Source organism: Oncorhynchus mykiss, chromosome 7 (genome assembly GCF_057628025.1).
Source record: "Oncorhynchus mykiss isolate SJ-2025 chromosome 7, ASM5762802v1, whole genome shotgun sequence".
Taxonomy (NCBI): Eukaryota; Metazoa; Chordata; class Actinopteri; order Salmoniformes; family Salmonidae; genus Oncorhynchus; species Oncorhynchus mykiss.
Window position 1 is genome coordinate 44,731,744 of NC_143028.1, and position 9,532 is coordinate 44,741,275.

The window sequence follows — 9,532 nt, forward strand, 5'->3', positions numbered from 1 at the left end:
GGAAACGTTTCTCACATAGACAAGAAGGAGGACATTTACAAAGACATTTACAAAGACATTTACAAAGGAAAGGTTATCCTTTTACAAACTGGACTTGTCAATGTGATTTAACAAGCAAGCATGATGTGGCCGAGCTGCAGTGCTTTTCACAGTACACTGCAAATCGGTTGTTTCCCTAAACTTGGAAGGTTGACAAATCCTCTTTGTTAATTGTGATTTTTGGTGCCAGAAATCTGATGTGATATTTCACTGAGAGGGGAGAGGTGTAAAGCTGTTGCTCTCTTCTTTAAAGGTCCAGCTGGTGTTGCTCTGTGCTTTTTATCCACAGAGTTGTACCACTTTAGATCCATTTACTATTATCATGTTCACTATTTACAGTGTATTTGTAATGACATGCAGGATCTAACAGTGTAGATGACATGAATACACGTTCAGGACATGATGGTAACACGTTACATTACGTTTCTCTTGTACCTGTGTAACTAAACAGTAATTACTGTAGTTACAATATTGTGATAACACATTGTTTTATTGAAATGGGTTTACATTGTTTGAAAATATAGCACACAATTGACTTAGTCTTGTCTCATCCCAGACTCCTTTGGAGGTCTTTGGCTCCCATGGCATTGTCCATTGTGACACGGTGGGAGGCTGGTGAGAGAGGGGTCAAGGTAAGGGGGATCGTCCTGTCCCCTGGGGTGTGGTGTATGGTTTAATGATCCCTGCTCGTCCTCCCTGAGCTGAAAGAGAGCACAGTGAGTCCCAGACGCGTCTCCTTATCAGATCAGGCATCCGCTTCAATTTGCAATTCTAATGAAAATCAGACACCTGCACTTCCAACGATCACCTCTCTGTGGATCTCTGCCACAACAACAGTAAGAGAGGAGTATAGGACGAACGAGAGGGGGATAGAGAGAGAGGAAGGGAGTGATTGAGGAGAGAAGCAGAGAGCCATGGCTGAGGAATAGTTAGGGGCAGGATAAGGAGGATAAGGAGGAGGAGTAGTGTATGGTTACCGTTGGCCCAGCATATTGGATTGTCAGATGGCCCAGACAGGGAGGAGAAGAAAGGCTCGCTTTCATTCGGGGTGCTGTGACAGAGGTCTTGTCACATGGTGAAAGAATCAGTAGATGGTGTTGGCTGTGAGGGAGGGCGGCGAGGGGACCTGATGTACCCCCTGGGAGGTATGACACCGGGGTTATCCTACCTCTCCTACCCCTTCACCTGCATGGGAGCTATGGGAGTCAGCTTTCAGCTCTGCTCTGTCTGATGGCTGCATGGACTAGACCTCTAAAATTCAGCTCTGGACCTTCAAGCCAGTTCCACTGCATTTTTTCATTGTTCTCCTCTAATTAAGGACTGATTTAGGTGGGTGCAATGAATTATCAGGACGAACAGAAAACCAGGAGGCTCCGGACCTCGTAGGGTCAGGGTTGACCCCTGGGCTAGACTATGGGCTTGTTGAACTACACTAACTCATCCTCACTGATGGGAATCCCAATGGTTAGTTTTAGAATTGATATACCGTTTACATACCTACCAATACAGTGCCTTCGGAAAGTATTCAGACCCCATGACTTTTTACACATTTTGCTACTGTCACGTTCTGACCTTAGTTCCTTTGTTTTGTCTTTTGTTTTAGTATGGTCAGGGCGTGAGTTGGGTGGGTTGTCTATGTTAGTTTGTCTATGATTTTCTATTTCTGTGTTTGGCCTGGTATGGTTTTCAATCAGAGGCAGCTGTCAATCGTTGTACCTGATTGAGAACCATATTTAGGTAGCCTGTTTTCCATTGTGTTTTGTGGGTGGTTATTTTCTGTTTAGTGTTGTGTTGCACCTTACAGGACTGTTCGTTGGTTGTTTATTGTTTTGTTTTCAGTGTTCATTCAAATATTTAAAATATGAACGCTTACCACGCTGCGCATTGGTCCTCCTCTCCTTCCCCAGACGGCAAGCGTTACAGTTACATTACAGCCATATTCTAAAATTGATTAAATTGTTTTTTTCCCCCTCATCAATCAATCTACACACAATACCCCATAATGACAAAGCAAAAACAGGTTTTTAGAAATGTTTGCAAATTTATAAAAATTAAAAAAAACAGAAATACTTTATTTACATAAGTATTCAGACCCTTTGCTATGACACTCGAAATTGAGCTCAGGTTCAACTTGTTTACATTGATCATTCTTGAGATGTTTTCTACCTATGGTAAATTCAATTGATTGGATTTGGAAAGGCTCACATCTGTCTACATAAGGTCACATAGTTCACAGTGCATGTCAGAGCAAAAACCAACCAATGCGGTCGAAGGAATTGTCCGTAGAGCTCCGAGACAGGATTGTGTCGAGGCACAGATCTGGGGAAGGGTACCAAAAAAATGTCTGCAGCGTTGAAGGTCACCAAGAACATAATGGCCTCCTTCATTCTTAAAATGGAAGAAGTTTAGAACCACCGAGGCTCTTCCTGGAGCTGGCAGCCACACCAAACTGAGCAATCGGGGGAGAAGGGTCAGGGATGCGACCAAGGTGAAGCATGGTGGTGGCAGCATCATGCTATGGGGATGTTTTTCAGCGGCACGGACTGGGAAACTAGTTGATGAAAACCTTCTCCAGAGCGCTCAGGACCTCAGACTGGGGCGAAGATTTACCTTCCAACAGGACAATGTCCCTAAGCACACAGCCAAGACCATGCAGGAGTGGCTTCTGGACAAATCTCTGAATGTCTTTGAATGGCCCAGCCAGAGCCCAGACTTCTCTGAAGCCCGAACATCTATGGAGAGACCTGAAAATAGCAATGCAGCGACGCTCCCCATATAACCTGACAGACCTGGAGAGGATCTGCAAAGAAGAATGGGAGAAACTCCCCAAAAACAGATTTGCCAAGCTTGTAGCGTCATGCCAGACTCGAGGCTGTAATCTCTGCCAAAGGCGCTTTAACAAAGTACTGAGTAAAGGGTCTGAATACTTATGTAAATGTGATATTTCCGTATTTTATTTAAATACCTTAGGTAACATTTACATTTTTTTTGTTGCTCTGTCATTATGGGGTATTGTGTGTAGATTGATAAGAAAAAAATGTATTTAATACAGTTTAGAATAAGTGTCATGTCTCCAGCTCCACCCCTCCGGAATACGAACCACCTCATTACCTCCCCTTTATAGGTCCCTTCCTTTTGTTCACTCCTCAGTTGGTACTGCACCTGTGTTCCTGTTACCTCGCGTCTGTTACACTGTCTTGTTTCATGTTTGTTGTTTTCATGAAACGTTTTAACTGCACCTGCTTCTCGACTCACATCGTCATTGTTACAATAGGGCTGTAACGTAACAAAATGTGGAAAAAGTCAAGGGGTCTGAATACTTTCCCAAAGCACTTCTCTCAGCTGGCTCTGCCTGTCTGAGCCATTGGTTGAGATTATCGCACACACAAAACGGGTCCGTTAACAGCCACGATAGACTACCAATAAGAGGAAGAAGAGGAGGAAGTCAGAGTGATCCTATCAGTCCATCAGACTCGTGTGGACAAAAGCAGGTGCTCTCTCTTTCACTGTGGCCTAGTTGTGGCCACGGCTAGCGTGCTCACAGGCACTATACAGTGCTGGTTCTCTACGCTGCACATATGGTCACTTGGACAAAGAGGCCTTGATGCAGGTGTGTGGAGATACCACTCACACTCAGAGGCCTCAGAGCTAAATTCACCTCGGCGACCAGGCCACAGCATCCCATTCAGGCCACCAACAATACACTGGAGGCCCCGCATAAAACGTCTTTACACTGGAGGCCCCGCATAAAACGTCTTTACCTCCTCTGGTCAAATGAAGGAGCCTCTTCAACAGACCACCTGCGTCACGGCTTTCATCGGAAGAAGTAGAGGAGTCATTGGACCAAAATGCAGCGGGGTACGTGTTCATCTTTATTAGCGTAACTGACTAAACACTGAATACAAAATAACAAAAACAATAGCCGAAACAGTTCTGCAAGGTGCAACCAACACTAAACAGAAAATAACCACCCACAACTAACAGTGGGAAAACAGGCTCCCTAAGTATGGTTCTCAATCAGAGACAACGATTGAGAACCACACCCGGCCAAACAACAAAGAAAAACCAAAACATAGAAAATGAACATAGAATGCCCACCCCAGTCACACCCTGGCCTAACCAAAATAGAGAATAAAAACCTCTATGGCCATGGTGTGACAACCTGACTTTATCACACTGCTTTGTGCGTTCACCAGATTATGATTTGTTTTTAAACAATTGTTCATTCATTTGGTAATATTCTGCAGTGATAATGTGTCATTATGGATAGTAAACCCTCAATAAATAGTGTATTAATGTGTTTGTTGCAGCTACTGAATCGAAGGTCCAAAATCTTAGTTTGGATGTAATGTGTTGAAGGCCCTCTAGTCTTCACCAGGGACTTTAACTGGACCAGAATACAGTGGAACATTTCTAACTGTCTGAAGACCCCCTATCCCCTGTTCACCCTTCTTCCCCCTCACCGCCCTCACACTGACTCTTAACACCAAACCTCCCCCCTGGTTCTGTGGACAGAGCAAAATGTGCTCCCCACTTGTGGGGGCCATGTATTTTAAAAAAATCACACACCTGTTTCTCCCCTGATGGGCAAGGACAGCAATATTGTCACCCATTTAGGGGGTGGTGGGGACACGTGGCTCGCCCTTTAGCACACTGGCAGAGGCATGGACCAGGAGGGAGGCACGGGGTGCTGGCAGCTGTGGCAGGTGGCATGACGGATGTGCTCCCCACTGCCAAAGCAAACAAAGAGAGGTGAGGTGGGGCTGGGTGGGGCGGCCAGAGAAGGGTAGAGCGGGCACTGGGATATTAGTGGGCCACATCCCTGCACTTTACAGCACAGGGTCACTTCACTGGCTACTGAATCATGCCTTTTTCTGTGGACAAGGTGAATTACTGAATGAAATCTGCAGCAGAATAAACTTGATTTGCAGAAAATAGTGATCATGCAGGAAACTGTGCCAAACAGTAGCTATAATTTGTTTCCGTTATTAATCACAAAAAGATTCCTAAAAGTATAGAAACAAATAGATGAAAAATGGAATCGCGATCTAACAGGTCCTCTAATGGCCAAGCCGAGTCAGACATGAACACTACCCAGAACATGTGCACAGGAAGTCTGAGGTATTCTGGTTACACACAGAAACTGGATATGGCTTGTTCGCTAACCTTGGGTCCCAGTCAGGACCTCAGCCCCGGACCATTTTGATGGCGATAGAAGATCACATACAATGTGTGAGCCTCAACCTATTCTAGAGCTCAGTCTGTTGGTGGATGGGTCCACAGGCGATAATAACCCAAACATTGTTTGTGGATGCAGGCAGGGTAGCAGGGAGAGTGCAGAACTATAGTCACAAGTCCCAGACACATCTGGAAAAACCTTTAAGGCTGTCCTAGCAACAGCACGTAGGGGGAATGGGAGTGGGGTTAGGGGTGGCTGGGGGGGAACGATTGGCAGGGAGGGATTGGGGTTAAAGGTCAGTTGTTAGTCTGTGGTTTTGATTAAACAGGTCCTGGTGCCCAAACTGCTAGTGGTTGGTTGGTTGGTTGGTTGGTCGGTTGGTTGGTTGGCTGGCTGGCTGGCTGTTATTCAGCTGGGCTCAGTCAGTGACCAGGGTCAGAAATGAATCATATGAGAGCTTTAACATGAGCTCCATGGGGGAACGTTGTACTGCTGCTCTAGCATTGCTGCAGGGCTGTTGTCGTCTGTAGGAATGAGAATCGCAGGTGCCTCCATAACTTCCTGTTCCCTAGACCTGGCCTCCTGGGAGCTCCCTGCAGCCCTCAGCCTTCAGCCCAGCCAAAGCTACAAAGCTATATTTTTCTCGTTCTGTCTGTGTCTGGCTCTATCTCTCCCTTGCTTTATCTTTCTCCTTGCTTTTATTTTTCTCTCTTTGCCTACACCCCTCACTCTTTACTTTGTCTCTTTTCATCTCCCCGTGCTCCTCTCTTTTCTTTACATTCTATTTTTCTGTCTGTCCCTCCCTCTGTCCTGTATTAATCTAAACAGTACTGTTTCTAAGTTAGCCCAGTGAGTGAGGCAGCAGTACTATAACAGTAAACATGATCCATTGCTCCTTCACTGATTCTCTGCTTCTGAATATCTGATAGGTCGGAGGTCGTCGGAAGTATGCCTTGGCAGGGACAGAGGGACATAGCCACCTGGTCATCTGTGTTAATTATAAATGGCTGTGAGGGGAGGATGAGCTGGACAGCTGTCTCCAGACCCCCGCCACTCCACCACCATCCCCGTCCCCATCAGAGCTCATAAGCACCGGTGGCTCTGCTGACCGCCGGATCCCATGGACCCGTCATGGCTAAAAAGCCCTCAGATGCAGCCAGGTGAAACTGGGGAAAAGTTCACTAGGTACCGCAGCCAAACTCACTCTCCCTCACTCACAAAGCGTCCCACTAAAATAAATGATTGAACATGTTCCTTGGATTCCTGTCATGTTCTGGCGTTCTCTTCATAATTCTAACAGGAAATGGAAAGTGCTTCAAGATTGCAGAAGTCACAGGAACACAATGACTCATCAGTACTCAGAAAGATGTTCAATGTGTGATTAAATGGATATGGCAAGCAACACACTTGAGATAAAACTCAATCAAAAGGGAGAAATGTGTGCCACCACCACTTACTTTCTGTAAAACGAGATTGAATAGCCAATGAGAAGACGGCTGTATATTTCAGTGCTAGAATAGAGTGATTGGTAAACAATCCCTTCAAGGTGTTCATAACAAGGCTAGCCTTCCATACAAATGGCAATTTGTCACCACCTCCCTTGAGCTGTCCCCAAGGGGCCCTAAGCTAATAAGAGTCGCTCAGTTTAATTGTGAAATAAGTGCTTCTCCCGGAGCTCACAGGAATCTGAAACCCCATCGGTGGGGCAGCCGGCAGGCAGACAGGCAGGCAGGCAGGCTGATGAGCAGCTCTCAGAGGTGGATCCTGGCAGCAAGAGGGAGATACAAATGTAGACAGCTCATCTCTCCAGGCACTCAGAGAGAAACATCAGCAAAACGCAGAGAGAGCAAAGTGACAGGTAGGAATGGAAGTTGACCCGTTCATACAGGCCATACATTCACCAGGATGGGATTCTCGCAGGGAAGCAGAAATGACACAGAATTATTCATGTATCATCTGCTGTAGTTTACTTCACACATATATTTTCAGCTTATATTTACGAGGGGAGCTGACACATTGTTTTGCATTTCTTAGCACGTACACATAGCTTTTTTATGGCCATGGTCAAATGAAATTACCTATGAGCTCTTGAATCTGAAAATGGTTCTTGGGAAGCTGAATCGAACCTGGTTCGAGACAAAACAATGTCCCTCTTTTCTGGCAAATGTAAAGGCTAAAGTAGAGAGAAACCTTCAGAGTTTGGCCTGTTCTCAGGTACTGTCCATTTCTTTGCTGACAGTAGAGGAACAGCACAGTATGAAATGAATGGACTGTATATGAGTGGGGTGTCCAAGAAAAGCTCTCTCTTCTAACTGGGGGAGTATCCCAAGCAGAGGATGAGGCTGTCTTTTCACTTAGGAAACACATAAGAACCGAAGGCCCAAACAGAATGTGTCCCTTGGCACCCATAGATGAGATAGCAGAGACAGCCGAAGAGCCATGTTTGACAGTGACATTGATCTCAAGCCAATCACTCTCCAAGCATCATGAAAGTGTGTGTGTGTGTGTGTGTGTGTGTGTGTGTGTGTGTGTGTGTGTGTGTGTGTGTGTGTGTGTGTGTGTGTGTGTGTGTGTGTGTGTGTGTGTGTGTGTGTGTTTGTGTGTGTGTGCGTGCGTGCGTGCGTGTGTGTGTGTCAGTCGTGCATTTAAGAGAAAGGGGAGAGTCTTGTTAAAGGGCTAAGGGCTTGTTTTAGTCCATTCCATGTAAAGTCAATATTTTCATTACATAGTGACTAGATCACACCATGTCTTATTCGATTACCAGGTGGTAAGGGTAGTCAACAACACATCAGCGCGGGCTGATCGTCAACACGGGGGCCCCTCAGGTGTACATACTCAGTCCCCTCCTGTACTCCCTGTTCACCCACGACTGCATGGCCACGCACAACTCCAACACCATCATTAAGCTTGCCAATGACACAACAGTGGTAGGCCTGATCACCGACAATGATGAGACGGCCTACAGGGAGGAGGTCAGAGATCTGGCAGTGTGGTGCCAGGACAACAACCTCTCCCTCAACGTGAGCAAGACAAAAGAGCTGATTGTGGACTGCATAAAAAGGGGTGCCAGGCACACCCCCATTCAAATAGACAGAGCTGTAGTGGAGCGGGTCGAGAGCTTCAAGTGCCTTGGCGTCCACATAACTAACAAACTATCATGGTTCAAGCACACCAAGACAGTCGTGAAGAGGGCACAACATCTCCTATTACCCCTCAGGAGACTGAAAAGATTTGGCATGGGTCCTCAGATCATCAAAAAGTTCTAAAGCTGCACCATTGAGAGTATCCTTACTGGTTGCATCACTGCTTGATATGACAACTGCTTGGCATCCAACCGCAATGCACTACAAAGAGTAGTGTGTACGTCCAAGTACATAGCTGGGGCCAAGCTTCTTCCAATCCAGGACCTCTATACCAGGCGGTTACTGCAGCCACCCAAGTCAAATGCTGTTCTCTTTGCTACCACACGGCAAGTGGTACCGGAGAGTCAAGTCTAGGTCCAAAAGGCTTCTTAACAGCTTCTACCCCCAAGTCATTAGACTGCTGAACAGTTCCTAAAAAGGCTCCTTAACAGCTTCTACCCCCAAGTCATTAGACTGCTGAACAGTTCCTAAAAAGGCTCCTTAACAGCTTCTGAACCCAAGACATTAGACTGCTGAACAGTTCCTAAAAAGGCTCCTTCACAGCTTCTTTCCCCAAGACATTAGACTGCTGAACAGTTCCTAAAAAGACTCCTTAACGGAGGCCTCCCGGGTGGCGCAGTGGTTAAGGGCGCTGTACTGCAGCGCCAGCTGTGCCAACAGAGTCCCTGGGTTCGCGCCCAGGCTCTGTCGTAACCGGCCGCGACCGGGAGGTCATGGGGCGACGCACAATTGGCCTAGCGTCGTCCGGGTTAGGGAGGGCTTGGTCGGTAGGGATGTCCTTGTCTCATCACGCACCAGCGACTCCTGTGGCGGGCCGGGCGCAGTGCGCGCTAATCAAGGTTGCCAGGTGCACGGTGTAGCCTCCGACACATTGGTGCTGTGTTAAGAAGCAGTGTATCGGAGGACGCATGACTTTCAACCTTCGTCTCTCCCGAGCCCGTACGGGAGTTGCAGTGATGAGACAATGAGCTACTACAACAATTGGATACCACGAAATTGGGGGAAAAAAGGGGGAAAAATTTAAAAAATAATATATATATATTTTTTTAAAGGCTCTGCTTCTGAACCCACTGCTGAACAGTTCCTAAAAAGGCTCCTTAACAGCTTTTTATCCGCTACTGCTACTCTGTTTATTATCTATGCACATTATCTATACCTACATGTACCTACA

General features: G+C 46.5%; 1 long non-coding RNA gene across 1 annotated transcript; it reads left to right on the top strand.

The window, feature by feature from the left end:
• The first annotated feature begins 1,041 nt into the window (after positions 1–1,041).
• LOC149982555 (uncharacterized) lies at positions 1,042–6,469 on the top strand. The gene is made up of 2 exons (XR_016497271.1): positions 1,042–3,897; positions 6,148–6,469. It is a non-coding gene; the product is annotated as an uncharacterized LOC149982555 (long non-coding RNA).
• Positions 6,470–9,532: the final 3,063 nt, after the last annotated feature.